We start from the raw sequence: 5,719 nt of genomic DNA on the forward strand, positions 1-5,719 counted from the left end.
TTGTTAATTGCATGGTCTTCTTTCTCTCAAGTTCATTCTTCTATGTTTCTATGGCTTATTGTGCATATTACTTATCATTGCTTCTTTCTGTTTTCTTTCTGCATTCCCTGGCCCCGCTTATCGCTGCTTGCAGCTATATTTGTACTTATATTTCTGGATTACCAAACTCAAAAGTCACATATATTCAGAACTTGAACTTTTTAGTTACAAGTACATCTATATATCGATTATCAGTACTTAAAACTTTGTATTTACTTACGTACTTCTATAAATCGATTACCGCAAAATATATTTTTTATCATTGTTTACTCAAATAATTGTAGTTAGTTCTACATGTACCTTTTATTCATGATTAATTAAATATATTTATTATGTCAACTCAAATATTATATTTTTATTAACCTAAGTCAAATATACAACTAAATTATAATCACAACTCCAAAAACAGTACTTCATGTTCCATGAACTCAACATTTATTTATTGTTAACATACATGATATGGAGCATAATGTAAACAGCATTTTTTTTTAAATCTTCTATAACACTGTTCAATGACATCTTTTCCTCCTTCTATAACACTCACACACATGAAAAGTAAAGGCAAAAATAAATACTGGCACAAAAAGTTACAAAAATGAAATAAATACTGACAAAACAAATGATAAAAAAAAATACATTACTGTATAAAGGTATGCATACACTAAATCAGCTATGTCAAACTGGTGTTTCGCGGGCCGTTTCTGGCGACGTCGTCAAATCTGGCCCGCGAGGTGATTTGAGAAAACGTCATTTAATACTACCTCTAATGGAAAAAAAACGAGAGAGAAAAAAAAAAAGGCTGAAAAAAAAACGCCAGCAGCTCCTTACTGAGGCTGCCTGGGGGTTGAATACTGGACAAACTTGTTATGTGAGAACAATGACCAAGCCGTGAAGCCACGGCCAAGGTCATTAACATACAGAGGACCATCACCATTCAACTCTACCTGAGAGAACGCTTTTTCAACAGCATCACAAATCCGGTAAAACACCGTTGTATGGAGAAGTATATGTCAGTTGCGTCTCTCATCTGGAGGAGTAGAGAGAGAGTGGCTGCATTCCTCCCCACATCCCGCCCCCCCACTTTGTAACCAGTGTTGCTGTTCTAATCTTGAAAACTAGAATCCATTTGTCAGAGGGTGTGACATTAGTAGGATAACCAGCGATAGTTAAGAGCCTGCGCAGGGCAAAATAATTAACACCAGCTGTGAACGCTTGACTGTGTGTGTGTGTGTGTGTGTGTGTGTGTGTGTGTGTGTGTGTGTGTGTGTGTGTGTGTGTGTGTGTGTGTGTGTGTGTGTTTGTGTGTGTGTCTCTTTCTGAAATGAAACTGAAAGTAATAACTTCTCCAAAAGGAAGGAATGGCAGGTCTGATGGACAAGAAATAAATAATCCTTTTGCACATCCATGTTCTGTTCGTTTGTCAACAATGATCTAAATGGGAAGTTTATTTCAGCAGCTAGAATGTGACAGTTTTAGTTTAGTCCGTTTTTTGGTGCGCAACACAGCCCTCGTTTAAGTTAATTGCTTTCACCTGCTGTTGCTGTGCGGAGTGTGCGCAACAGGGCATATCTCCGCCAAGCCAGGGTGACCTACCCAGGCCCATGAAATTCATATGCAGGCATAGTAGCCAATTAGAATGAAATCTGCAAAAACTGACTCATATACTGATACAGAACCATATATTGGCTATATATTATCGTTGTTCCTTTTTTTTAATTATTATTTAAAACAATTTAAAATCGTGAAAATAGCCAAAATTACAACACCAAAGGCCAAGTGGCCTTGCCCCTAAAATGACGAAATTCCAGGCCTGAACTGCAGACATTATATTGCCTTTTGTTAGGCTATTCAATGTTAGTTTTAATTTCTTGAAATCATATTTATTTAATTTGCAATACTTCAACTGTATGGCATGCTAAGGTTTTGAGACATATTGTATTATATTACTACACAATAGTAAATAAATAATTCTAAAAATATGCTTTAAATAACTGATCTATGGATTATAGTTATGATAAGTGTTGCCATAATCATGTAGCTCTACAACAGAGGCATAGCCATGACAGCAATGGTACAAAATAATATTTAAGAAAATGTATATATATTTCTTTAATAATCATTTTCAGCCATTCGGCCAAGTGTTTCCTATATTCGGTATTCGGTTTCGGCCAATAATTTGATATACTGTAGTTATAGCAGTGACTCAGGTGTAGTGGAGTAGAAGTAAAAGTACTGGAAATACTCTAGTAAAGTAAAAATACCTCAGTACTTGAGTAAATGTAATTAGTTACTTTACACCACTGTTGTTCTATAAATCTAATTATTTAACCACCCACACACATTACCAGGTATTGTTTAACTTCAAATTGAATTATTCTACTTAAAATGGTTGTTTATTATTATTATTATTATTATTATTACTATTATTATTATTATTATTATTATTATTATTACAAATTGCATTGTTTGTTTTTAATGTCAATAATTAAAGTAGCTATTCTTCTTAATACGTAAACAAAAAAAAAGTGATATGCATAGTTAGTATCAGTGTCTGAGTGCGTGTGAGCGCGCATGTGCGTCCGCAACTGGTTCCGGCCCCCATCAAGTCACCATTTGACCAATCTGGCCCTCACCCCAAAATGAGTTTGACACCCCTGCACTAAATTATATAAAATGATGACATATTTCCAGTGCGTGGTCCTATAATTTTAAATCTGAGGTGTAATGGATCCACTGAAAGTGCAAACAACATCTTCTTCCCTCCTCCTTCTATAACACTTTTTGAAATAATTGTGTATTGGCTTTACCAATGGATAGCTCTGCTCAATTTTCTTCGCTTGGAAGAAGACAACTCTGCACCTGCAGATGTGGCACTAAAGAGAACGTTAGAGTCCATGACTGCGCTGACAACTTCATCCAGGGTACAATCTGTAATATTGTGACCATGTCGCTGCAAAACCTCATTAACAGCCTCCTTGACCAAAGGCTTGGACAAAGAGAACATGCCATTCAAGTGGTCCACTATTTCTTGGGTAGCTGTGTTTGAGACATGAAGGATAGCCTGCATCTTAAGAAATAAAGAAGCTGCATTACGTTTGAGCTGATCTTTCAGTCTGTCAGTATCTGAGCATCCTCTTTCTCTGTATTCTGGCGACCTGGAGATTGTTCACTAGTGACCACTTCACTAGTGCCTGGTAGACTCTGTACATGTTCAAGTCTGATTGTGTAACTGCAAAAGTCTGAAGCATGACTTGATCGGTGTTCTTTACTTTTATGACCATTGAAGGTACTTGTTACATTGGTACTGTAGTTACAGTCTTTGTATGGGCACACCACTGTCTCATGATTTTTTTAATGCTTTCTCAAGTGATAGAGAACCCCAGATTCGGAAATAGGCTGCTCAAATGTGCACAGAGGAATGACACAAGCTCCTGACTCTGACCTGTACTACTGCTAATTTCAGCAGTGTGGTTCCTAGACAAATGTGTTCCCAGTGCACCAAGTGTTTTAAATGTGCACATGCAATCACCATACAGGCATGGCAGTGGACTGACTCCTGAGAATTGAGTGTGCTGCAGCCTATAATGTGTAAATAATTGTGCTCGGACAGTGAAAGACACTGAACACAACTTACACGGCCAAGTCATATGGGCACCGGCAGTGACCTGGAAACAGATGACACGTTTTAGTGCTTAGCAAGGCCTCCACATGGCCAATATAGAAAGGTTACACAAAATATATGGCTTAACCTTGTTATATATAGCTGCTACTATGGTAGAGAATTTGGGTTGTGTAGTACCTTGGCATGATGTAACTCTACATGAGTCTAGTAATGTCTGTAATTAATATTACATTTAATCTATATATGACAACAGGGACATCTAAAACCAAAGGAGAAACTCACATTTAGTTTAACGGTGGTGAAACCAGGCCAGGAAACCAGGTGGTGCTGGTTAGGTCAGGAAACCAGGTTAGTAGTTAAGAGTTCATCAATGTTAGTTCATCAATGCGTCTGCATCATGTTCTACAGACCAGCAAATGCACTATGTATATCATTTAATCTATATACGACAACAGGGACATCTAAAACCAAAGGAGAAACTCACATTTCATTTGACGGTGCTGAAAGCAGGTCAGGAAACCAGGTGGCAGGTATACACAGCTGCAAAGACAATAATTCATTTCAATATAGTTGCATCGTGTTCTACAGATCAGTAAATACACTATGTATATAATTTAATCTATATATGACAACAGGGACATCTAAAACCAAAGGAGAAACTCACATTTAGTTTAACGGTGGTGAACCCAGGCCAGGAAACCAGGTGGTGTCGGTGAAAGCAGGTCAGGAAACCAGGTGCCACGAACACAAAGCTGCAAAGACAATAATTCAAAATACTCAACTGTAGTTAAGAGTTCATCGATGTTAGTTCCTCAATGTGTCTGCATCGTGTTCTACAGACCAGCAAATGCACTATGTATATCATTTAATCTATTACGACAAAAGGGACATCTAAAACCAAAAGAGAAACTCACATTTACTTTGACAGTGGTGAATCCAGGTCAGGAAACCAGGTGGTGCTGGTGAAAGCAGGTCAGGAAACCAGGTGGTGCTGGTGAAAGCAGGGCAGGAAACCAGGTGGTGCTGGTGAAAGCAGGTCAGGAAACCGGGTGGTGCTGGTGTAAGCAGGTCAGGAAACCAGGTGGTGCTGGTATAAGCAGGTCAGGAAACCAGGTGGTGCTGGTGAAAGCAGGGCAGGAAACCAGGTGATGTCAGTGAAAGCAGGTCAGGAAAACAGGTGGTGTTGGTGAAGGCAGGTCAGGAAACCAGGTGGTGCTGGTGAAAGCAGGGCAGGAAACCAGGTGGTGCTGGTGAAAGCAGGGCAGGAAACCAGGTGGTGCTGGTGAAAGCAGGGCAGGAAACCAGGTGATGTCAGTGAAAGCAGGTCAGGAAACGAGGTGGTGCTGGTATAAGCAGGTCAGGAAACCAAGTGGTGCTGGTGAAAGCAGGGCAGGAAACCAGGTGATGTCAGTGAAAGCAGGTCAGGAAACCAGGTGGTGTCGGTGAAAGCAGGTCAGGAAACCAGGCGCCACGTACACAAAGCTGCAAAGACAATAATTCAAAATACTCAACTTTAGTTAAGAGTTCATCAATGTTAGTTCATCAATGTGTCTGCATCGTGTTCTACATACCAGCAAATGCACTATGTATATCATTTAATCTATATACGACAACAGGGACATCTAAAACCAAAGGAGAAACTCACATTTCATTTGACGGTGCTGAAAGCAGGTCAGGAAACCAGGTGGCAGGTATACACAGCTGCAAAGACAATAATTCATTTCAATATAGTTGCAGCGTGTTCTACAGATCAGTAAATACACATGAATATCATTTAATCTATATACGACAACAGGGACATCTAAAACCAAAGGAGAAACTCACATTTAGTTTAACGGTGGTGAACCCAGGCCAGGAAACCAGGTGGTGCTGGTGAACCCAGGCCAGGAAACCAAGTGGTGCTGGTGAAAGCAGGGCAGGAAACCAGGTGATGTCAGTGAAAGCAGGTCAGGAAACCAGGTGGTGTCGGTGAAAGCAGGTCAGGAAACCAGGCGCCACGTACACAAAGCTGCAAAGACAATAATTCAAAATACTCAACTTTAGTTAAGAGTTCATCAA

The sequence above is a fragment of the Gymnoscopelus braueri genome (assembly GCF_963280865.1).
Source record: "Gymnoscopelus braueri genome assembly, chromosome: 5".
Lineage (NCBI taxonomy): Eukaryota > Metazoa > Chordata > Actinopteri > Myctophiformes > Myctophidae > Gymnoscopelus > Gymnoscopelus braueri.